We start from the raw sequence: 26,607 nt of genomic DNA, 5'->3' as shown, positions 1-26,607 counted from the left end.
ACCTTATCTGGACCTGTGTTTCGTAGTTGTTCCGACGACCATTGGTATTCACATGCTTTACATACACACATACTGTTTGTGGGGAACCGATCAAATTTGATCCAATTTGGAGGGAGACATTAGAAAACTATACCACTGACTGCTTGTGGTTAGCCACTAAATGTATATTAAAGAAAAATACAAGATTTCGCTCAAACCAGGAATTGCAGCATATGAATTTCCCCTCAAAGAAATGTCCATTTTTATATAAAAAATAAGTACATTTACAAAAAAAAAAAGGTTTCTACCCAGTCAGGTGTCTCCGGTAAAAGTGCTGTGAGACAAACAGGACAAGATCAGACAAAATCAAAAGATATATAAAAATCATAAATCACATCCAAATTTGAGGGAAAACATTTCAAGCATTGAATTTATACGATCCAACATTAAACTAGACATTGACAAACTCCAGTACAGACTCCTATAAAATACTACTGCAATTATAACATGCTTGCTTTGAACATTATATATAGCATGCTTTCTGGTCATGATCATTTCAGTGTCATTATTTATTGTTTTACTCGGTCAAAATGCTTTGAGGAAACCAACTTTATCTTGAATCAAGAAATATTTTATTGGAAAGCATGTTTGATAAAGGAAATTAATGCCATTTTCAGAGATTCTATTCAATATGTACGTGGCAACCGTGGGAGTGGCGCTAACCTTTAATATCTGCATTCAGCATGATAAATTCCCTTGAAATATAAGCATGCGGAACGCTTGTCATTGGTGAACGTAAGTCTTTATTATTTGGGACAAAGACCCAATTCCAAACTTTGATATTGTGAAATCAGATCAGCCAAAAACCGAAAGGAGGGGGAGACTAAGCTTAAATCTGCTAAGTTCACAGCGTCAGCTGGAGAAGGAGGTGGGAGTTGACGTGGAGACTGGACAGAAGGGAAAGCCTTGGACTTCAGGCACATTAAATCTCTGCCAAAGCGTATGGACTGGACAGAGGTAACATTCATAAAAGTGAAGTCCATTTTATATATCCAAGCAAACGTCAGCCCAGCACTCAAAAAAAATTTTAATTCGGTACATTTCATATTACTAATTTTTTTCTGCTTACATTACTTGATTTTACATTACATTATTCCCCAATGGGAAATTTACTGAAATTGTTCTAGTCAACAAAAATGTAATTAAAAGCAAAGCTGACATTCAAAGATGCGCTCAATTCCGCATGTGTAAAGCATGGCAGTCATTTTGTACTGAGAATAAGAGACAACACGGGGCTCTTGAGCTTGTGAAGCCCTCCAGTAAGAATACCTAAAGCCATCCTACACTTACAGATATATATATTTACAAATTACTGGTCTAAATGTAGATGTGCTGTTGTTTGCTTCTTACTATAGGTTTCAGCTACATGAAGTTACTTATATTGACGGACAGTTTTTGCTAATATGTACATGTCTTTCATACAGTTTGTCTGTACAAATAGCTACATTTGTCCAGTGGTGCAAAATGTGATTTGTAAGCTTACATGCGCAAACTCCTTTCATTAGAAAACAAAGTGATTTTAAATACATCTGTATTTGAATGAGGTTTTAAAATTCAGTCTTTACATTTACCATATAAAAATATGGACAGTGGTTGCACACAATTTTATTTTTATATAATATATAAATTAGACAATATTGGTATTTGTAACATGCAGAAATAATAAAAAATATTTTTACACTTAAATGAAGTAACGTGCAAATTCATAATTTTGCCCTACTTAAAAGTTAGCTGAGCATACCTAATAAAAGTGAGTTAGATTAACAAAATTAAAAGTTTAGTTAACTTACTAAGTTGAAGTCACATATACTTATATATCTTATATATAATAATATTTCATACCATATTATCAAGTATATGTCCATATGTCCAGATCCAAATACATAGCATAGCAGCGGCAAAAGTGTTCAACTCCAGCTCCAATTAGATTGATTATGTCAACTACAGTGCTCACTGCAAATGTACAGTACACACAGTAAAGAGACATACATGCAGATGGTAATATTTCAGTGTAAATGGGAAAAGGGTGCTGGATCAGCATCTACAAAACCATTCAAAAGAATACAGAGAATACTGTGGTCACACCTTTCAAACATAGCTTTGATTTAAATATGAATAAAATGAAAGTAGAAGTAAAGACTAAGCACACAATGACCGCCCATGCAAGTGTGTAACAATGTAACCTCTCTGAAATTGATGCAATTTAGAAAATGAATTAACAATGTCGTACAAACTACAGATATTATTCTACCCTAAAGACATATATACTGAAGAATACACTGTAAACTCCATCCAGCCTGATCACTGCATACCAGAAATTCCCAGCTCGCTGTTAAAACTAAGTAACTGCTATAAAAATGAATGAATACGTTTTAAGAACAGAATACTAGTAGAACAGAAAAAAGATATTCAAAAATTTAAGATTACAAAAATAATCTGTGCATTAAAAAAAGGTTTTTGATTCTATATACAGCTATATGCTTAGGTTAAACACACTGACACATGGCTATCCCTCACAAATGAAATGTTTGTGTGAGATGGGATTCATGCGCTACTCTGCAACAGTAACCCGAGCGGGTCTGTGCTCAGCAGCCCGAACCAAACGGCAGTTAGCTCAGTGAGTTACAGACCAAATAAAGTGTGCGTATGCGAGACTCCAGTTACACAGCTCTACCTGCCACGAGCCCAACCGTAGCCAAGCTACCACTGCTGTGGGTTTTTTTCCAGAGAGGAAAAGATGCTACCATTATAAATTTGGACTGTTAGAGGACCAAATTTACCACTAATGATTGTTTAATGGTTGTTTCCCTAATACAAAGGGATTAATACAAGCAGGATTGAAAACATTTGGCTTTGGTTATGTATTTAACCTTGTTGAGAGAAACCTAATACAGTATGATATTGCTGAATAAACCAGGAGTGCACGTGTAAAAAGAGCGAGTTGAGAACTTAAAACCTACACACTCCTGGTGAAACAAAAACAGTCATAATTCACTCTTCCCCGGCCTCTTCCAACGACAACACCCCCCTGCGTAGACCCACAGTGGCAATTTCTCTCAAGCTGATCTCAGATCAGCGTGCCGGGCTGCTCAACCACACCGCTCCGACCCACTCCGCACTTGGCATGTCACAGACGAGTCACGTGCACACCCCCAAAACCACAGAGAGGTTTATTTGAGTAGAAAATTACCCCCTGCTCGTGTTTAACACATTTCCCAAGGTTTTCTTCGCCAAATATTTATTTGCAGAGCAAAGCTCTCCTAAACGACGATATTCTTCCTTCTCTGGCCCCCCGTTTGCGAAAAATTCAGTGACCCGGAAGGTGCGTGTTTGTGAATTTCACACAGACGGGCGCGTGTGATGCATAACTACACGCTTGCTCCCGCGCGGGCTGGAGCGGGGCGCGTTCTCCTTGGAGCCCTTCCCCGATTTTCCATCGCTCCGCACGCGTTCACGCGAGCGGGCCGCAGGCGCGCTGAGGACTCGGACCCGTTCCCGGTTCTGAACGAGGCCGGAATGTAAATGTTTTACATGAAGTGGATCGGCTCCGTGAGGAAAAAAGTGCGGCTCTCCCACGTCCAAGTAACAGATATTTGCTCCAATAATTCCTAACAAGCTATAACGACGCAATTAGAGAAAAGAAAACACATCCACATACTTGCGTGCACGCATGGACACACACACACACACACACACACATCTACAAGTGTGGTTTTATTCCAGTAGTTTCCAGAGAGAAGTAACAGACTACAGAGACTTATACTCGCATTTTACAGTCCTATGATGTATGTAAGGCAGTGTGGGAGGGTGAGAGTGTTGGGGAAGTGTACAGGCACACAGGACTGTGTATGGACAGGACTGTGAAACACACCGCAGTCCTCTACTCTGCTCCGTCCTGCCCTCCGCACAGCGACTGGGTTTGACCGGGCCGATCCGCGTTTGAATTCTGGACACAAGTGTTTAAATGCAGGGCGAACGTCTCACTGGCACGACGCGTTCGCTGAGGTCGCTGCCGCACCGCGCGACCCCAATCCCCCGCTAGCCCCACGTCTGCGCGCGCTGCCCACAGGAAGCAGACATTTCCTCAGGCCAGCTTTGGATTTTCATCTGCTGTAACGTGAGGTACTGCCGCTGATATCAAATTTATTTACAATAAAAATACATATATATCTAATGAGAGCGGGTCAGAAAAACTACCACGGCACTGACCTCACGAGAGAAATGTACGTGTATGTGAAATCTTCAACAAAATTTTCAAAGAGCGCAATCAATCTTCCAACTTCAAAAAGCTAGTAATCCGATTTAAATTTGTTTAGCATATGTGAGGTCACCCCTCAGTCGCAACGACCCAAACTGCAGTAAGCATGTAAGAGGTGTCACCCAGTCAAAGGTACACAGGAACACACAACGGCGTTTCTGTGATGTGGGTTTTTTCTGAACTCTGTTTACGGTACTTGGCAGTCCAATAAAAACAGCATTTTAACCACTTCTTTCCAAACAGGAGTGCACTGCTGCCGTGCCTGGGCTGTGTACTTTCCTTCCTTTGCCTGTGTGATTCAAAGTGACCACACCAACACCTGGGCAAGGCTTCCTGCCCCACCGGCGGAGGCACGCAGTGTGGCTAATGGCCACACGGGGGCAGCGATGTCACAAGTAACCAGCAAAAAGGTCAGCCGGGCCTTCCCGTTACGAGCCGCCTGAAAAACAGGTTGTCTGGGAAGTAATCCGCGATGGATAAGGCATATACAACTGTAAGTAGAGCAGGAAATAACACAAAAGATTAAGGCTGCGGAATGTCAAACAGACGCCTTTAAAAAATGGCCGTCCGAGGAGCACGCCCTCCCCCCCCCCCACGCCACCTCACCCATCCCGGACCACCCATCTCTCACCTCTGGCCTGAGGTTTGCGGTACAGGTTGGTTTCGGTACGCCTCTCTTAAGCTGTTTATGGGCAGCGTTCAGCTAGTGCTCAGCTGCTTTAACCGTGCGTTCCATTTATTAAATAAATGAACGCAGGAGGAGAAATAAGCATGAGGTTTTCACACTGTCGGACTACGGAGTCCAATGAGCACGCGGTATGAGGCCTGCCTGCACACATATAAAGGGAACGGGCATTTTCAGAATTTCAGTGTGGTCATTTGTAAGAAATGTTATCTGTCATTTAAAGTAATTTCTATCAATTGTGTGAATTTATGACTATATATATAAAGTTCTGAAAGAGGTGTCTACAAAAATCATAATACAGCATATAATGTAGTATATTCAATGCATGCAGATTACAGTGATTGTATGGAGAGTTACAGTTCCGGGCTGAATATTTGCTGTAAGTGCCGTGCTCTGCATGTGTGTGCGTGCAGACCTCTGAATGAACAGGAGTGGAGGGAAATGGAGGGTGGCATCGTTCTGAGTGCCCCCCCGGGGCCTGCCCGTAGGGACACGGGTCATGGTGTGAGAGGCGCTCCTGTGTGTGAGCTCAGCACTCTCTGAACAACGGCAGCCGCGGACCTCCACAGGACACACAAAAAGACGCTCCGCACGCACGCGCAGCGGAGTCGGGAGAGCACAACAGCGGCGGGAACGAACGCGACTCACAGGCCGACGCTCGGCAGGGAGCGCACGGCAGCGAGCGCACGGCAGCGGCCCAGCGCACAGAGCAACAAACGGCCCGCTGAGCCACACCCGAGGCAGCGAGTCAGCGGCGACGTGCGATACGCAGCCGTTCACAAACACGGCCTCGTCCCAGTACACAGCGCACCCCGTCCTGACGCTTCCGGAGCACACAGCTCGTCTCGCCCTTCTGAAAACGCGTGCCATTTCTGAAAAGCGTAAACGTTCGTGTGAAACACTTCTCCAGGGAAAATCTGCCTGTATTTCTACAGTACAGTATGACGCCATGCTCTTTGCTTTTCAGTTTTGATTTGTTAAATAATCATTGGAAAATATGACATTTTTCAAAAAAAAATAATGAAGAAAGGCAATTTTACAAATCGTTCTTGGGAAAACAAACCGTGCAGGCGTGCAGACATCCTGTAAAATATTATGCTTTTTATATGTAGGTGCAAAAGTGGATAAATATATGCTAACAATTTGAAATTACCTTAAGAAAAGGTCATCATGTACAGAAACACATTTTTTTTTTAAATATTGGTACAATTACTTAAAATTAAATAAGTAAACACTAAAACAACCCTATATTAGTACATTAGATTTAGTACAGTCATATTGATCTTTTCAAGAGTATTTACATATGAACATGCACCGAATACAAATTTATTTTCGAACAGATAGTTACTCTGTAAATGTTAGCTACATTTAAGCAAAAGTTAAATCACCTTGAAATAGTGCCCACAAAGTGCATTCTCAAATCATTAAAAAATGCAATTCCGATACATTTAAATTTGTTTCATGGAACATTCCTGCGTTGTTTTGAGTGAGGACTTCAAAAAGCTGCAGTTAATTACTTGAATGCATTAAAGCAGAGACCGCATACAGTAAAGTCACCGCACGCTTTTCAAGTCCCAAATGGTGTTTATTAAGCTAATGTTTCGACCAGGATTCTTGGTGTCCATAAAGTGCACTTGTGTAAGTCTAGAGCAGTTAGCTGCGGTGGGGTCATATTAGTCACACTCCGCATCCACACCGCACTCAGTGAACTCTGCCTCTTCTCCCCAGCCCTCAACCTACAGGGCACTCGTGTGCATTACTGCTGCAATACAACAGGAACATAAAACAGCCAAAACTGCCGGAGAATGTCTTTGTTCTGCGCAATAGGAAAACGGTACTTAAAAAAATGACAATAAAATCCAAACAAGGATTTTTTTTTTTCTTCCTCACAACAAGTCGTTATATCATGTTTTTATCTTGTCAAAATTTTCATTTTTCTTTTTATTAAAGAAACTATTAAAGTTAAATATCGTGCAGGAAATTTCACACATAAATTCAAACTGAATTCTTATCACCGGATTTTATTCCATGTTCTGTTCTCAATTAAAAATAGCAACAAAAAGGGAGGGCAAATATTCTTCAGAACAAAGAGAAAAAAGCAAAATCATTCCAATTTGCCTACAGCCTGAGAGCAGTGTGTCTGAACTGCACCTCCAGCAAACCTACATGAAGTTTAAAAGTGAAGGCCTCCTCCACAGAGTACGCATTGTGAGGAGAGCGCAGACGCGGGTGAGAGGCTCTCTCGCAGCGGGCCGACCGGCCGGCCGACCGACCACACAGATCCCGTTTGCTGATTAAAGGCCGTCGGGCCGCCGCGGCGGGGTCGTAAAACCGCGCAGCCGCGCAGACGGAGTCAGAGTGCTTTATCGCTCCTCCCCTGCAGGACCGCCCCGCCCCGCCCCGCTCCGGTTCAGCTGCCGCTATCGGGCTCAGCGGCGTAAAAAGCCGCCGGGGCCGGGAGGGTCCGCCGTCTCGCCGCGACCCGTTTCGCCGCGCGGTCACCGATCGCCCCGACCCCCGCGCAGCTGCGGCTGCGTGTCGCCGTTTGGAGGCCTGCAGTAAATTAAGGCGCATATCAAAACACGCCCAAAAAAAAAAAACCCACCACAGAGTTTTTATGAAGTCAGAGAGGATCCGTTTTCTGCTGCCAAGGGTCTGAATGCAGGCCTGAGGTCTGCAGGCTGTGGTAGAGGAAAGCAAAAGAGACAGCAGACCAGGCCACCTGCAGTCTCTTTATAATGGCTATAAAACCCCAACAGTGGGTTATTACTATTAGCACTAATATTGGTACTATTAGTATTAATACTGCAACTGCTGTTGCCTTTGTCCAGGGGATGTAAAACTTACGTTATTATACTAATGTTATTGGCCAATATAATCCAAAATGTAAAATCAAACAGTAACACATACAAATACAATTTTAGAAACAAATCAAGAAACTCAAGTTACATTAATTTCCGTCTATAAAAATACACCAGAACAAATATAAGTGGATATACAGTAAATACATGTTGCGCTGACTTGAGAAGTCTGGAGTATCCCCATTATCTGTCAGCAGTGGTTTTTATTACTCACAGAGCATCTGTTTCCATTGTTTAATTCTTTTTAATCCTATGTGTAAGAAGGATACAAGCCCCTAGTAAACCGGCGGAATGAGAAAGCTGTGAATGCAGTCGACTCCTCACAGCTCCACACTGGCCTGCTTTTACTGGCCGGCATGCAGAACGGCCTGATGTAATCCCACTGACCCCACTTTCCTCTTGGACGCGACATGGCCGCTTTAGTACTTCTGGAGCGCTAGGAAAAACTGTGTGGCGGGGCCCCCCACACTCCAGTTAAGATTCAATAACGGACTTCAATTTAACTGTACACGTTAAATACGTATGCCCAATATAGTTTCATTATAATGGAGGTATAACAGATAGGTACATCATGATAATTACAGTGCAAGTGTAAATTTCACCTGATTTTTGAATAGGCATTATTCCAGACATTCAGGTAACAAGCTAGCAATAGACCATTGCCCCCACCCCTACAACATTAAAAGGATGCACCTCCCTGATAGTCCACATGCTGAGCAGGAACTCCATTTCATTACAGCAGAGCACAAGAAAGCGGTGGACTCACCAGAAGAGAAATAAAGACTGAAGAGATAGCAGAGCTACAGAGATGGGCTATGAGGACAGAAGGAAGTAGACGATGACCTCAGATGTTGAGAGGGAACCCAGAAAGACAGGTCACACGCGTCACACAGGGCAGAGGAACAGTGGGAAATGAGTAAGAGAGTAGCAGGAGGTGTCTGAGGCAAACGGAACGCAGGCTTCCAGATGCGGGAATCTCCACAAGCCGTGAGGAAGAGACAGATAATGGAGAAAAGAGGCCTGTAAGCCCACTCTTCAGAGAACTGACCTCTCACACAGACCTGAGCCATGTTGACATTGCAGCATACAAATCGTTCATGTAATTCCCATTATGTTTCTTAGTCTATTTAAACTGCAACAGTAATTCCACACCCAGCAAGTTTATAAGCCCTTTATGTGATATCTTCCACAGTCACCTCCGGATGTGTTTTTCTTCCGGGCCCTGCCATCAGGCTGCAGGGGGCTCATGAGGCACAGGAACTCCCCAAGGCAGTGGCTCACTGACTCAAGAAATGCAAAGCCATTACGCACCACATGGAGGCCGAACGAGGGGGTGATGCGCAATGTGGGCACTGCACACCCGAGGGCTCCACAGACAGGGCTCAGAGAGAGGGCCTCACTGGCATACAGCAAGAGCGCCACCTTTTCTCCAGCCTCATCAGAGTCACAGACAGGGCCCAGAGAGAGGGCCTCACTGGCATACAGCAAGAGCGGCACCTTTATGCCTCCAGGCTCATCAGAGTCTCAGACAGCCAAATGACATGAACGTGGGCCCAGCCGAAAGCAGGCAGGCGACGGACAGCAGGACAGGCACGGCCTGGTGACTGACTCCAGAGCCCCAGAAGTTACAGCAGCGTGACCAGGGACAGGGAACAGGGAGATGCTGGGCTCCATTACACCAGCCTACCACTTCACAGTTACCAACCACCCTCCCTCCAGCTTGCGACACTGAGTGGGCACCTTTCCCTCCATTCGACCCTGATAGCGGGCGCTGTACCGCGGCCTCCCTGCCCGGGCGGCCGGTCCCGGCCCCGGCGGCTTTGGGACGGAACGGCGGGAGCAGGCCGCCAGAGCAGCAGAGGCCCGCTGATAAGAGAGGTGTTAACAGCGCGGCCGCCTGTCACTGCGCCGTTCCTCAGGGGGGCCCTGGACCGCCTTAATCCCATCATGTGGCCCACTGACGGCCCCCCCGAGTCCCCCCTACCCCCTCGCGTCTGCCTCTTATCACACCGGCAACGGGGTCAGGCCTCTGACACCTCAATCAAACCCGCGCTAAAGCCGCTTTACTCCGTCCACCCGCGGCAGCGCCGAGCGACAGATACAGATGGGGCGGCCGGCCCCCGCGGAACGCCTTCACGGCTCAAAGGGCAGCCCAGGTTCCCCTGCTGGAGAACAACGAGCTTTAGAGGTCTGTACCCCAGGGAAAGGCGTTGGGTCTGAAAGAGAACTCAGCGTTTCATAATCAGCTTTGAAGCCTGTCAGCCCAGTCCTGCGCTTCGTACGTCCAACCGAACCCTATCCCAGAATTCCTTTCTTCTTTTACATTCCTTATCAAATCGTTCAGAGGAACCGCAACTGATATGGAAATGTATTTGAACAAAAATTTGAACGAAAATAATTTGAACAATAACAAGACCAGGTTAAAACCTAGTATATGGCTGGACCTAAAACACACGTGATCCGGCCGACCAATGGTGTGACTTCGTAACTCGGCCGACCAATGGTGTAACTTCATCACTCACTCAGTCACTCACTCAGTCAGTCACAGACATTCACGCTTGTAGGGCTGGCCCCACTGTTGCGGTCCAGCCAAAAATCTGTACCAGGGGAAGGGTCCTACCTCAGGTGAACTTTACCAAATTCATTGCAGAGGCAGCTGACTGATTTAGAAGCTACAGCCAAACTTAGAAAGGCCATTCTGAAAGAGCCATGGGGGGGAAACAGTGAGAGTGACAAAGGGAACTTCAAGAGAAAATGGCAGAATGAACAAAGCCAGAATCAGGCAGTTTTCTTCCACTGAAGTTTTTACTGCAATAACCACAACAGTAGAACATGTGTGTTCTCTGGGACAGAAGTAATATTTTTAGAATTTCTGCAGGATGATGTATAATTAGCTGTTGGAAAGGGACGGGAGCCAAAGGAACTGAGATGTGACTGTGGCAAAGCCAGAAGAGTGCGGGGGAAAACTTTGGCCTGGTTTGTTCCAGTTTTCAAACCGGAGAGTACACTGAAAACAAATCCGTGTCAAAATGAATAAACTCTGTATCGGCTGAATGTAAAACATACATTTAAAGATTTATAACGTTGACCTCCATCCTCCTTGTCCACAAACCTCTGGTGACCAACAGTGCTTACTCTCACCAGACAGAGAATCACTTGACTGTTTTTACAAAAGAGAAGCTTGGAACCAGTCCAGTCCAGAGCAGCTGAAGTTCAGCAAAGCGATACTGACAACCCATTATGGGAAAGTGCATCTTCATGAACCCCATAAGGGGTGGAGCCATCATACGCTGTCAACCACTGGCTTCATAGCAACACTACTAATAACACGATTGCTCAACCCATTTTTAGAGTTCATAAAAAAAGGACATATCAGCCAATCATAGTGGCCCCTTGACACCTGTGCCCATGCACACCACACGGGGATAATTGAATTTTTTTAAAGGCATCAAGGGCTGTAGATTTAGTGTTTGCACCTGGCCTGAGGGGATCCAGCTCTGCTCTGTCAGGCATGCATGTGACACCTTATACAAGAACAGGCTCCTTTTCCACATAACCCCCCTCTTAACCCCCCCTCACCCCCCACCACTCAGCAATTGGGAGAGTTGCAAGGAATCTGGGGGTAGATTATTGGGGTAATGACGCTTAACGACTTCCCCCCGCTGGTCCTGGACTCCCCGCGCCTGCAGATGCCCCAGCCCCCCGGCGTCCTGCGAGACTGGATCCATTCATCACCCGCCAGCCAGCACGGGAATTAGCCGCCGGTTAGCCTCACGAGCACCGCTGCTACCGGCCGGCCATGCCGCATCTGCTCCAGAGTGCCCAACCCCCCATCCCCCCCCGTCCCATTCCTTTACACACCCTCCACAAAACAAAAATCCTGCTCTGGACCGTTTAGGACACTCTGCAGCCCTAAGTGCCCGTCCCTCCCCCCCACGGCCTTTCATCTGGGGCTCGATCAGATAAAACAGGGTGAATTAGCAGCGAGCAAGCCGCTAACAAAACGACTCACAATTTCGGGGTGGGCTTTTGCGCCTTTTATTTTCCCTTTTGCGGCTGCGAAGAATTTGCTGGCCTTATCAGACCCCATCTTGACACCAGACCCCCGCCCCCCCCGGCCCCCGGCCCCCTGCCCCCGCTCACATCAGTCACGGCGCTTCCCGCTCGGACCGCCCCTGCGTTTGGGGGGGGGAGTGATGTGCCTGGTATGTCTGAGGCCTAGCCTAGCCTCGTCCCTCGCAGCATACCAGAGCCTGGGCTTAATTGTGCTGTCAGACGGGAGCGTGACAGGCAGCCCACAGGCTGGAGGCCCGGAGCGGGCCTGGGCTTCAGGTGGAGTCCAGCCCGGCGGAGGTGTGCTCTGACTCCCCCCGACCGCCTGACAACAGTCCCCCCCCCGGCGCTGCCCTTTGCAGACGCCCTTCCCGGGTCGGGAAACGTGCGAGCGGGCGGGCGGGCGCACCAGTCACGGGCGCTCGCTGAACGCCACAGGTTCTGACATGGGATCGCGTTTCACGGTCAAATGTTTTGGTTGTTAATTCCTGTCATGGCCAGGACACTCTCTGCTCTCTCCCCCTGATGTCATAAATAGATCTGATGTCAAAGCGAACCCAGCAGATGTATGAGTCACGACTCAATGACACCCAGTGCTCTGCGTTAAGGATTTTTTCTGTTGGCCCGGTCGAGCCAGTAGGTCAGTGTTCTACTTGCCCCAGGTACATTTCCACTGGCCCAGCTGCCAAAATAAACACAATCACTTTTTAAGGAAATTATACAGACTATTTGCAATAAAAAGAGTCAGAAAGCCAATCTACAGCACTGGTACCAAAAAAATTTGGTTACTTGCGGTTTAGTTGCAGTTTCAGCCAATCATAGATGAGAAATGTTAGACATCATGGATGACTTCTACTGCACTTTGCCTGTGGATGTCGCATTTCAAGACGAGATGCTTGCAGCTTAACCAAGGATAAAATTGTCACGGTAACATAGTCAGCTAATATCTAATTAGTTCATCCTCTTAATCACTTAGCTTGCTAGCAATAAATAAAGGTAGAGCAGTTAGCTAGACAGCTACCATTATTGTTTTAATGTTAACTAGTCTTCAGTACATAGCTGTTTTATCTTTTAAGTAAGTAGCCTGTGACAAACCAGTTGAGATGTTAGTCAGTACAAACATTAATGAATGACCAAGCAGTGAGGTTTAGGTTTAGTTATTCAGTATAGAAAGGATGACTGCAACATTAGTTATTTATAAGGCATCGGTGCAAATATTAATGAATGATCAAGCTGTAACATTAGTTATTGATAAGCAAGCATAGCTACAGAAACGTTATAATAAAGTTGTAGCGGGCCAATACCCTAAGATTTACTTTAATCACCTAGCCAAACCAATCTCATAGAGGCCCTGAGCCAGCAGACACTCATTGTTGAGCCCTGACACCGCTCTGGTTTTTTAAGTTTTTTTTATTAATGGTGTGGCTTTGTGCCACTGCGATATTAAATGTAAAACAGAATTGACAGATGAAAAACTAAGTTAGAAAAAATTATTTATACAGGTAAAACTTTTTATTACAGAAAAGTAGTCTGATAAATTGGTTGCAGTTGAGGCCTTTTCAAGTCATCGTCCAATTTCAGCAGCAATGGAAATACAAATACCTGAGTTTCGAAACAGACAAGTGTATCGTTGTCTCACACAGTCTATTCGACCTCTCCCTTTCATGGGAATGAGGCCGGGTGCGCTCCTCCAGTCTGTAACCTGGCGAAAAGTCCTCCGTTGCCACAATAAAACGCAACCGTTTCGGCTGTTTTAAAATGCCACTGAAACCAAACGTCACAAAATCGAATCAAACCGAGCGGAAGGGGGCTGTCGGCACCTACAGACACACACGGGGTCGGGTTTCCGGGACGGCGGGCCCGGCCCGTAACTCATTGGAACGGGACCCCTGTCACCGATCCTCCTCGAGCAGGAGACCCCACTCTTCCTCCTCCTCCTCCTCCTCTGGCTGTCACCTCCTCGGTGTGGGCCCGTTACTCCTCTCCATTAACATTCCTGGGCTGCATGGGTCTGCCACATTTACGAGGGGGAGAGGGCAGAGGAGCAGCAGGTCAGCGGGGCAGGCCCAGCCTGGCCCAGGGCGTGTATACAGGGACGGGCGGGAGGGTCCCTAAATCAAGCGGCTGCTCCGGAGGGTCAGGGCCCTAACGGGGTCTAACGGGGTCTGCGAGCGCATGGGCGGGCCGCTCTGAAGCTCCCCCCACCTCACCCGGCTCATTGATGTTTTATGTCAGGATGACTCGAGCGCTCAGTCCGCGTGTGTGGCTCAGAGCAGAGCCAGCGACCAACGAGTGTGTGGGTGTGTGTGGGTGTGTGTGTGTGTGGGTGTTTGTGTGTGTGAGTGAGTGTAAGGCCCGGTAGCCTACAGGACTGGTAGAGAGAGGGAAACGGACAGCGCGAGAGACATAGACAGAGGCCTCTCAGAGCAGTAGAGGCAGGGCTGCTGGGTGGCTCATCCAGTTAAGGCACTGTTCTAGTGCATGGACGGGCCCGATGACCTGGTAACTAAACAGGACCGTACCAGCACTGACCGGCCAGCAGCTACACAGGGCAGCGCCCTATAGGCTCTAGTGCTTCCCATGTATGGGAGGGTTTCAGTCAGCCGGGATTAACACTGTCTCACCGCTCACCGGCGACACCTGCTGGTCACACACCCACAAATCCGCCTGTCAAATCATTTTTGGGTTATCTTCAGTGAAACAGGGAAATAATGTAGCAAAGCGATTTCATACATTTCTGGAAAAACTGACACTATTACAGCTGGACAGTTTTGTAATGCCATTAGCCGCACCCAACTTGATTGCAGTGGAAAACCCAGATGATGTGAATTAGCATACAAGAGTCCCTACAGAAAAAAAAGCTGCAACACAGTTTCCAGCTAGAAAGACTAATCCCACAGTGTAGACAGACAAGGTTAAACACATAATTAATTATGAACAAGAAGGACCACAGCCATACAATTTTGAGCCTGCTATGAGTCCACAGGACAGGGAACAGGCAAAGAGGGGGAGAATTAACGGGGATCAGCACGAGATGGAGATCCGAAGAGAGATGTCCTGCTAGACGTTGCAAAACTGGCAGAATGCAATGAGGCTAAGCTAGCTACATTTTAAATCAGTGTGAAGAAACGATAGCGAGTTAGCTAATGCTCACTATTGGTACACCACTACCGTATACACTGCAATTATACTACAACCACCACCTCCAAACTGACCTAGAAACTATGATTGTAGCGAATGTGCCGTCTCAGGTAGTGGCTGTGCTTCATTTTACTGAATTTGCTTTCACCCAGGTGTGTAAAGACCTTTTTGTTTTGGCTCTGATAAATGTGAACTCCATGCCCTAAGCACTGGAGTTTGGATAGCCTGAAACAGCACAATAGTTCTCCATTTCAAAACGGCAGTGGGATTGCTACAACCGTTGGTACATGGCCAAGATGTTACAAAATAAATAGCACCTCGGTTTATATGCATTTCCACAACTACATTGTTTAAATCATCCTCTCCACAAGTCCATCATTGTAAAATATGAAAAATGTGACGCAAACATCGCTCTTATTAGCTGGGCGAGTTCCTCTGCCCGTGTGAGTCCAACATGCACACTGCAGTGTCAGAAGTGGCGTCTGACATCACATGCTTCTGAGGAGAGCAAGGAGCACCGATAAAATGACTCTTTCAGCATTACAAACTGGGGATGGGAACAGGGGGGTCAAACATAAAAAAGAAAAATCAGGCAGTTGGTTGACTTGCATTTATAAGAGCTTTATGTCAGGACTTCAGTAATGGCTTTCATAGTCTTACTGCTCATTATCAAATGATGCCTATTCTGCACATTTATCTCAAAGTTTTTAGTCTTTTAGCTTGTAGATCTCATTCGTATTCAATTCATTGATCTTCTGAAACATTATTATGAATTTATGAGTCTCTTATATGGTGCTTTGGCGACACACGTGTTTCTCTGTCACGGCAATAAAGCAAGTTGATCTAAATTGAATTGAGAGGGGAAAGAGGGAAAGAAAGACAGATAAAGCAGGAGGAGAGAAGTGAAGCTTTGGGGGCCTGGAGTCTTTTGAACTGCCCATTAGCACTCCGGACTTCAATCACTCAGTGACAATGGCTGCAAAACAGCAGAGGGAAATAAATCAGGGGAGCACGACTTTTAGTGTTAGCCGCGCGGCGCTATTAACATTACCAGCATTCCCCGCAAAGTGGCTCCATATTCATAACTCCCAGAGCAGCCCAGTTTGTGCTTTTCTAACGGTCGAAACGTGCGGCTGCAGGCAGACGTTAGGTGTACGCAAAACCAAACAAGCCGTCTGCGAACCCAGACAGACGAAATGCCCCTTCGCCGCCCCATGGTGCTCTGAGGGTGAAATGCCGCTGTGGCACTCACTGACTCATCCCCGATAATGCCACATGGCATGGCTCTGGGCTCTGTTGTCAATTAAGACATCTGTCTGGAGACTACAGCAAAAAAAGAGGAAAAAACACATGCCCAGAGACCCAAATAGCTTAGAACTGTTTCAGATGGAGGGTGGGGGGGGGGGTGGGGAGCCAGGTGCATCTCATTTAGAGTCTTGCAACATGAATGCTACCAATTCTGCCAGGGTTCAGGGGGAACAAAGGGCCATGACATCCCCCGGTCTCGCTGCGGTCCTTGCTGATTTCAGATCAGCACTCGGCCTGGTCAGCGATGAACCAGCGGGCCAGTTAATGATCCTGGATCAGTGGAGAAGTAGGAGGAAGGAGGTGGTACTCTCCCAGGGGTGAGGTGCTTTAAAGGTTGCAGAAATAAGCCATTGCCACAGCCCCAAATGCACCACTGTTGGGTCGCATTCAAAATACATACACCAGGATCACACTGTGCTCTCCACTCGAATGTAGGCACACAAAAACAGCCGTCAAACTGATGGGAGGAACCCAAAAACCCACGCGAAGGTTTGTGTAGAACCCACCTGACAGGATCAAGCCATGGGCATGGACCTATGAGCCGCATGAATCATGACGGGCTGGGCTTAATTACTTTGGATTACTTTTATTTTTAGAACGTTTCCCAGCCAAAGAAAGAGCTAAAAATAAAACCTGCTTCTAAGTGGGACCATTGGACAGCGAGGGTTTTGGTGTTGCCATGGTTTCGCAGGAGGTGTTTAGGGAGCAGAGCTGTCTGGGGTGGGGGGGGGTTATGGAAGGTGCAAATGTTTTAGCCTCAGATGGGGAGGGCAGGGTTGGGGGTAACACCTGCATTCACTGCAATTTGATTCTTTCCAATCATTACAATGTCTGTACTCTCAGAAGCAAACCATTAACCTACTTCATTCCCACACTTTCGAGGTAATTCCAGCTAAGGCTATTTCTATAAACAAATGACTGAATCTCTCTAGACTAAACAAGCGGACACCTCTCTCTATTAATTTCTCAAGGAGATCCAGACATCCATCATTTTCTAATCTTACACTGCGTTCCCTCTTAAATGATGCCCTGCTTGCCAGTGTTTCAGTAAAGTTACACCATAAATCAGTATGCATTAGATGGAGGAATGATGGCTAAATTACATATGGGTCAGGAAGGCTAGTGTGGTGTAGGGAATTGAACCAGCGACCGTTAGGTCATAAAACAGTGCCTTACACATTATACTACACTGTCGCACATGGACCCAGACCCTGCCTTGGGTGGCTATTTTTCACTCAACTGATTGGCTAATGGCGGCTCTGCACAGCAGCCAAATCACAGCTGTGTGGGGAAACGGGCAACCAGAGGACCTCCAGTCACTCTGGTCGCCAGATTGGAAGATGGGGAGAAAGGAATGGGGCTCCATCCAAAACCCAACAAGCAAAGCCACAAGCAAACCTAAACATTTCCAAATCTTCTGCAAAAGGCAAGGGAAAAAGCGGCGTGGCCATTTACTCAACAGATCCCATCATGGAATCATGGGGAAAATGCAGTGGATTTTATCCCTAATAATCATAGTTTCACACACACAAACGAGTGTAGTGCACAAATGAACCCTTCGCCTGCCCGTCTATCCACCTGTCTGGAGGAGGGAGAGGGTTAAAAACATGCTCAGAGAGAGTGAAGGCCTCGGGGTGACCTCAGAGCAGAAACTGCAGATAACAAGAAGCGCTGCGTGAGGTTCCCGATCCAATATGAATAAAAACCGCAGACAAGAAAATGAATGAACTCAAGAAGCAACTGTGCATGCACACACAGAGGAACACACAGGGATTAAACGTTACCGCTTTCTCCCAGAAGAGCATGACAGGGACGGGGTTTAGAAAGCTCCCCAGTGGAGCTGTTGGCATTTGATGCAAACAGCTTTTATCAATCACTCATTTTGATACCTGGCAGCCAAAGCTGCTACGCTGCTTGTTGAGTACAGAAGCATTCGTTTCCCCAAGTTTGCCTTGCGGAGTCTTCTATGCCAATCATTCTAGTAAATTTGCTCTGAGCAATTCATTCCAGGCTGAGGCTACTTTTTTCTAAAAAAAAAAAAAAGGAAAGGAAAAAGGATGGAAATGTAAAATGGAAACGTGAAATTTAATGCGGAGTACGGTGATTATAAACACTACCTCTGTGCCACTGTTTGCAAATGAAGCGACTACGTCTACAGGAGTACCCCAGCGGGCACTGGGTACGGTTACGGCAATTTCAAAATCACGTCTAGCAGTGTTGTGTCATCCATTTTGTGCCTGTGTGGAGGACTGCTACCTTGCTTGAGGGCCCTGTGGCACTTTGCTCTGTTTAAGACTCCATTTTGCGAGGGGATCCTCGTAATTAGCACCACTGAGATGGGATAATTCCGTGAGCGGGCAGTGTCACATTCCATTTCATCCAGCCTTAGAGACCCAGTTCCTACTGGCTGATTCCATTAATTACACGTCTTTTATTCCACCATAACTGTGAGAAATCTCTCTCACCACCCCCCCTCCTCCTCCCACCCACCCATCCACCCGCAACACCAGCATGCCTTAATTAGGTTAATTAACAACAGCTCAATGAACAATCTGAAATGAATCCCACATGAGCATCAAAGAATCTCCACTATTTCTCTCCCCCCCCCACCCCCGAGCCTTTTGATTTGTTTTGTTTTTTTAAAAAGGAAAAACTCTTCTTTCGAAGAAATGACGGTAAATTACTGCTGCGCGTCTTCCGAAATTTCCGAAACGAAAGCCGACAGGCGATGGCGGAGGACCATGGGAAAGCTGTGAGGAAGCTAATGAGCTCCCATCCCTCCCACGCCGCCCCGTGTTTGGGTATCTTCATTCAACCAGGGAAACTCCAATTTGTTCCGCTACCAGCACAGAGAAAGCAACCCACTATACGCCCTAGATGCATCTGGCCGGCTTGTGATATTAGCTTTTTTCTTCTTTTCCTTGAATGATTAACTGTCTGGTAATATGAAACTATGACAGCTTGTCTCTTGATCATGAGCAGAACAGTAGTTAGAAGGGGGGGGGGGGGGGGGGCGAAAGTCAGGAACTGACATCGCAGCTGATTATCTGTGTGAAAGTGCCAACAGCATTACGACTCCACAGATGCTCAGATGATCTCTGCTAATCCCAATATGAGACTAATCAAGCGTAACCGAGATGAGCTTAAGCCACAAGAAAAATCTCTGATTTGATCATTGTTAAATAAAAAATTTATATCACTTAGATTCACCGTGCATGTGTCTGAACATTGTCTAAAATACAGACGTCAATATATATTTAAAAATAATCATAAAAATATTTACAAATTTAGCATATAAAATACAAAGATAATTACAAGTTTCTGAAACAACACTTGGTTCTACAGTGCCAGCACCCTGCGTAAATAAATACCCACTAAAATATATAAATATTCAAAGATAAAAATTCATAATGAAAACTTATTCAATTAAAAAATGAAGCTCCGCATTAATTGATATATGATCCTGATCACCAAAAAGAAACAACATTTGCCAAGGCATGCGCAAATTCATTTTAAATGCATGCCTCGGCAAAGCCATCGTTAATGCCTTATGAGAAACGCAAGCAAGGGAAAACTTGGAAAAGCAAAGGCCGACACCACGATCGGCAGCAGCACATATCCACGGAAATCCCTCTCAATTTGCGGGAATTAATCCGAAACCCCTGATTAAGTGATATGGGAGAGGCGGCCTGTTTTGATTGAGCAGCGCGGTGTCGGATCTGACCGTCTGGAATGCGCCGACCTTTGATCCAATGGCAACATTCAATTAGATAAGGTTAACAAAATTGACCTTTCGCTACTCAGTCTCCCCTGGATAAAGTGTAAACAGTTTTAAGCTACATGGAAGGCGAAGGATTACCAGCGTACACTTGAATAATCAGTAAGCATGTGTGTCCGCGGTCAACACAGCATGAAAAGCGCCAGAAATTCCCCTTTGAGCGCCGCTCTCGAGCTAGCTAGCCTGCTCCTTTTTCCTGCAGGAGAGCAGGGGAACAAGAAAAAAACAGAGTCCAGCTGGCAAAGAGCTCGGAGGAAAATGTAATGCCTTTTTACGAAAGCTGAATTTATAATTACTCACTCCAGTAACTCAGCAGTCACAGTGCACTTGAAAAGTTAGTCAAAGCTCTTGAGCGGACTTACGTAAAGGCGGGTTGTTAAGTGTCTCTCTGACAAACATTAAAAATGAATTGTACCTTTGTGGGAAATGAATCCCAGTGCCCTGAGAATTACATTACACCCAGTAGCTGACAAGCAAGATCAAAATTTTCCAGCTGTTCGGTAGCCAAGGGTGCAGCCTCCTGACAACCAAAGAGGACTTTGCTTTCCCAGGATTTTAAAAGGCATATGTCAGACACTGAAGAAATTAGGAGCTCCAAGGTGGAACAGATAACTCAAATGAAGTATGGCCATTTTTTTTCCTCAGTAATGAGGTGAGGTCCTTCCCCCTCGTTCAGTCAAAGTCAGAAATCATTTAACTGCTGCAGCTGAAGAACATAAAACAATTTTGAAACCAAAAACAAAGGGATATTTAGGAATAATGTGACATTTTAAGCTCGGAACTGCGTTCACATAAATGTGTTTATGCTCGTACGTGTTAAAAGCGGTGTCTTCAGGGGAGGGCAATTATCTCAGCCACTTTTTCCCTCACTTTCTAGACCGGCATTCACCCCATGGACGAGAAACGCCATTGACCCAGAATGACCTCTGTTCACACTTGGAGGTTCCGATCCGCCCTCCCCCTGATAGCCGATGACACTTATCTCCAGATCGCTGTGAGCGTGACCACTGTATCCCTTCAAGCTTTAAACACCACTTAACTGTTTCAGGAACCGCCCCCCACCACACACCCCTCAAACATTCCCCCCCAACCCCCACCACCCGCCATCCCCCGCATACGGGCTTCAGAACGCTCTTAAGTTCCGTGAGAGCGTTCTAAAGTGGGCTGGGACTTCACATGGTATTGGGACCACTGCAGGACCGTGATGCTAATCTCCCCTGACTGTGATTAGCCATTTTTCCACTTCGTACTAAAGCACTTGGCAGCTCGGTCTGCTCTCCACACGCTTAGCAACTTATCAAAGTTGACCTAGCCGGCTTAACTGAACTACAAAGTGCGGTTAAATCGCTTAGATTGGCCGCTCCTCGCTCTACTCCCGGCTTACAATGGCGATACCTAAACGATACAATTGCAGTAACGTTTCGGTTAATTTCTCAATTTCTTAAACACACAAACGATAACAACCGCACCGTAAGTTAAGGCTGAAAAACCAGGCCCTGGTGCCAAATGAGCCCACACGGTAAGATATCTGAGAAGATACGGCACTGAGCCTCAGATTTGTCGAGTGAAATTGCGCATCGAGCGGTTGTTCCATCAAGGACGAGTGTGAGGTTAAGGCAGCCCCTGCAAGTTGAAGGCGACCCTAACCTTCGAATGCCGCACGGCAGTCGTGAGTTATTCTTCTCGGATTGAAGGCCGACCAGAAGGTCACCCAGGCCTCCCGGCTTCCAGAGTTGTTTATATAACTCCGAAAAAGACCAACAGTAAATGAAGGGGGGGAAAATACGCCTTTGGGGAAAGTAGTCAACGCAAAGGGTAAACATCTTTTCAAATAAGGTCATCCCCATGGCTCCCTGAGTAAGACACAGCTATATCTAAAGATCAACAGTAGATATCAGAGCACCAAAACAAAGAGGGTGTGAGCTAATGCCCCATAGAGTAAATAAAACATGAAATGCAATGAGTGCTCACAGATAAGATAATGCACTCTCTGTTACGTCAAAGCACAAAGATAACTATGATGCGCTGGGACCAACTGATATTCAATTGATATGAATATTGTAGACAATATCACAAAATAGAAAAAAAGTTTTTTCCCCAGTTTCTTGTTTTGTTTACATTTGTTCAAGTAGTTCAGGCCTGCATGAAAGGACATTCCTTGGGAAAGTACCAGTGTTTTACTTAGTAATCATCATTTCATACATAGCCCATAGGAAATATGTTCTGTCAGTCAGTGACCTTTACGATGCCGATATCTTTACATTCGGGTCACCCAACCGAGCACTTTTCCTGGGTCTGATTTTCCCACAGACCCAACAGAGGTGCTTTTTTTAAAGTCCTCAAATGGGAGAAGGTGGTGGGGGGGAGGGGGGGGGTCTCCCGTGGGAGGCAGCGGGACTCTCAGCTGGCCCATCTGGGGATCCAGTTTCAGACGTGCTGGTGCAGGACAAGGAGTCATTTGGACTGGAGGTCTTTCAGGGGCACATCAAAAGAAAAGCTCCCTTTCAATCCCACCTGCTCTCATTAGTCTCTGAGCTGCTGGGTGAGGTAGGACCATCCATATGGACTATGGACATGCACACGCATGCAAACACGCTCAAGCACACAAATATTCACACGTGCGAGCACACAGAAGAAGGATTGCACACCCACGTATGCAAGGGCAAACATACATGTACATAAATGTACCACACAGTCATACAGATAAAAGTGATGGTACCAATATCTTTATATGCATGTTTTATAAGAATACATATACTGTATGTACTTGTACAATCAATATTGTTTATTTTCCAACTCAATAGATGCAATGGTAATGTAGGGTAGAAGTAATTTGTGTGCAAATATTCAACATTTCACTCTGAAAGTGTCAAAGCTTAATAAGTGGACATCGGTGCACGTAAAATTCTGAGAGAGCTAAAACTTGGAATCTAGTAAACGCTATCAAGTTCTTTACAACTTCTGCAACTTCGTGAATGAACACCACAACTTCAAGACATTCTGTTCCCATCTGTCTCTTATAAGGGCAATAATCTGAGAAAACAGGTTTAAAAGTAATTAGGAGGCAAAATATGTTTAGTATTAGAGCACGCAGCATTCTCAAAGGATTAATTCCTCGTTGCTTTCATAATCTTCTTCAATATGTTTATATTAAGATTAAAGATCGCTTTGTTCCTGTATTCCCATAGCTCGCCTGGTATGGTAAAGAGATCAAACCTCCAGCCTTTATATGGAACATCTTTAACATTTGCTCTGCTTTCTGTGCATTTGATTAAATGTAGCATTTTGAGATCCCAGAGTTCTGAGAAAAGCATAAATCATTGTCTCGCAGCTGCTGGCGTGCCGGGGGAGAACACATGCATTTTCTTCCCTATGATCTGGCATCATAAAGTCCCCGCGGGGCGGGGCGGGACGGGACGGGGCCAACACCTGCAGCCCGCTCGCCCGCCCCGGGTTCACGGGTGGGTCCCGCTCCTCACACGTCCCCGTGCCCCCTCCGCTTCCCAGCCCGGGTCTGGATGCCTCCCGCCCGCCGCGCCGTTCCCGTTCGTCACGGTTATGTCGCCGCCGCAAAAAAACCGACGCACGGGGAAAAAAACAAAAAAAAAACGCTACCCGCGACCTTTGACCCGCCTTGGACGTGCTTTAGCGATGAGTGACCCAGCGTACACTCCCTCAGCGGAGGAAGGAAGTTTCCATCGCACGCTGGCGATCAGTCTCCTTCAGCGCTGATCTCCAGCTCCGTCTGCTCCTGGCGGGACTTCAGTCGCGGGCACTGATCTCTCATTAGTCATCATATCGGAAACAAAAACGCAACGCTGATTTTCAGACGCCCAACGCTTCAGACTTTCAACAGCCCAAAATTTTTATTTATTTATTTATTTTTTTAGCAAAACAGACCAAGTCTGGCATAACCTCCCTAACAGCGCATGAATTTCATATTATGACTCCACGCTGACTGCAAAGGGTTAAGGCTGAATATCAAAGTATTTCATGTCATTTCTCTGTGTCCACAAAAGATGGGGAAAAAGGGGGAAAAAATGTCCTCGAGCCTTTTCAAAGCCTTGCCGCTCACTAACTTTTTGTGATAAATCCAACGCCTCTAATTGTGTGTAATTTATTAGTGTGTTCCAACCTCAGCTCCATTAAACGAAAACAGATTGGTTTGGAGCTACAGGAGTTTTTTTTTCTTCAAGATTCAACTCCCATTTTCTAAGTAAATTGGAATTTCTTTTAATTCCCTAGTAAACAATTAGACACAAACCAGATGTAGATGGTCAAATTCAAAAGCAGCTTATTTTCATAGTTAAAAAAAAAAATTTAAAAACTGTAACCCCAAAAGAGAGATTAGGGGCCATTTAAAAAAAACTATATTTTATGCAGCGAAAATATTCATGGTAATTTCAAGGCAATTAACCTTTAGTGTTTGGATAGCACTTTAAGGTTCTGTAAAACTGAAGTGAGGGATCTGGCAAAGCCCTCCACATTTCTGTGCATCTGTGGGGACGTTTTCTTAGATCAGTACTACGAAAATTACGCAGTCTTCATTTCTGAAAAAAAAATATGTGGGATTTGGAAAATGAGCCGTTGAGGCAATTAAAGGATTCATAAATGATGTGCGCAACTGCAATTTCCAGAACTTGTCAGAAACATTAAGACATGAAGTTGTGCAGGGACGTGAGGAGGGGAAAAAGCAACAGGATGACCACGGACCGGTAGTGCCCCCCCCTCAACACCACCAACCACGCTTTCTCACGTCAATGAAAGTTTGAAACAACCCACCGGGGTAAATGAGCTAATTAAAACTGACGCGTTCTCCATGTCCAGAGTAAACGCCGGGGCGCGAGCACGGCGGGATGGGAACCGAAGGCGCGCGGAGGCCAAGCACGCCCTCAAGACCAGCGTCACGCTGCAGCCAGAAGCTCCTAATAGCATTTATGGCAAAAATAAAAATTGATTGTTGCTTATTACGTTCTAATAGTCTCCCCGCGCAGTTAAAGTCCGGCAGCACGCTTCATTCTTTCACTGAACGCTTAATGATGGTGGCGGGGAAGGGGGGGGGGGGAGCTAAATAAAGTCAAGAAGGGCCCCTTGGGGAAAATAAGGCGCGTTTGATCTCCGAGCCAAGGGCTCCAGTGATTTAAAATGTCGTGATCGCAGAGGCTGAACTGCGAGGCAGTCCCAGGGAGCCGGGCGCTCCGCGCTCTGCGTTTCACATCTTTAAAAGCCGCGGGATCGCGTCCCATCAGCGGCCCGCCGCCGCGCGCGAGCGCCCGCTAACGCGCCCGCGAAGTTCTCAGGACCTTCAAAGCCGAGCGTCGGGAGAGAAAGGTGTGGGTCGGAACAATTACGCGCTCCGGCGCTGAAGAGAGGGCTCTCTGGCAGGGCTCAGAGGGGGAACGGCTGCCCCACGCCTGGCCTGCCCTGTACTCACAGGTGTAAGTGAGATTAAAGAAACTCCGCCCCCCCCCCACTCGGCGGGTACACCACGTGCGCTCGCTTTACGCGTTGGCGTCAGATGAATGCGCCCCTGATGCGAAGCCCCCGATGTGAAGTCCACAGGCGGTCACCATGGGAGGTCCGGTCCCAGGGACGCTCTTCTCAGAGGAGTGACATCATCGAGGGGAGGGGCTTCCGTTCCCACAAAGAGCAGGAGATAAAAACGGTTTCTCAGAGTCATCTTCCCTCCACCTCCCTCGCCTTCTCACAAAATCTGATTGGATCAATGCTTACAATACACACAGTGTGTTTAAGGTGTATTGATCGGCAAACCGATCAAAGAACACGAGTGAGTCTAGAGTCAGAGCGATTTGTAAAAAGAGCATTCCTTGTCAGAAACACCCAATATGATTTTGAACATTTATCGAGTATAATGCAAACAGCAACAGCAAATACTCTAAATTAAACTTGACTCATTTGTCACACTGCAAGAAAATTTAAGAAATGTTTAAGCCTACATTCGTCTACATTCAGTTTTGCATTAAAGCCCAGCACTAGTTGTTAGTTTTTATGCATAAAAGCGAGTCAATGTTACTAGTTTTTGATTAGAATCAATTTCCTCACTTTGTTGTATTTTGATGTCTGTAAAAAATAACCCAATTTTTATTAAAATTATAAAATGTATTCCATTTTTTTTAATGAAGTGTTGAAAGACAGAGCAAATGAAGTGCTTCTGGACTGAGACAGGCTGTCTGAAATGTGGAAAGGCTTTCGAAAGGAAGAGGATTACTGTTCTTCAGATTCCTGTTTCTGGTCCGCTGAGCAAATTCTTCCTTTCCTAAATGATATTATCATCTTACTGAACGGGCTTCTTCTGCTCGCGCTCGAAGGCGGCTCTCAGTCACCGGTGACGTCCCGAGGGCCGGAGGCGAGCGGTGATTCAGGGCCCGGCTTTGGGGCTTAAGGCAGGGGCTGCGCGGCTAATCTGCGCGGTGATGTACCGTTAGCGTCCCGAGACAAGCTGCGCTAATGCGCGCGGGAGATC

At 46.3% G+C, this 26,607-nt stretch overlaps 1 protein-coding gene across 4 annotated transcripts in view; it reads right to left on the bottom strand.

The window, feature by feature from the left end:
• The window catches only part of LOC135257716 (intermembrane lipid transfer protein VPS13B-like), a 302,540-nt gene that overhangs the window by 175,082 nt on the left and 100,851 nt on the right, over positions 1-26,607 (bottom strand). The gene's annotated exons all lie outside the window — the stretch shown is intronic.

Source organism: Anguilla rostrata, chromosome 1 (assembly GCF_018555375.3).
Source record: "Anguilla rostrata isolate EN2019 chromosome 1, ASM1855537v3, whole genome shotgun sequence".
In the NCBI taxonomy this organism is placed as follows: Eukaryota; Metazoa; Chordata; class Actinopteri; order Anguilliformes; family Anguillidae; genus Anguilla; species Anguilla rostrata.
Note: the sequence above shows the minus strand (reverse complement) of the source record. Positions and strands in the feature narration are given on the sequence as shown.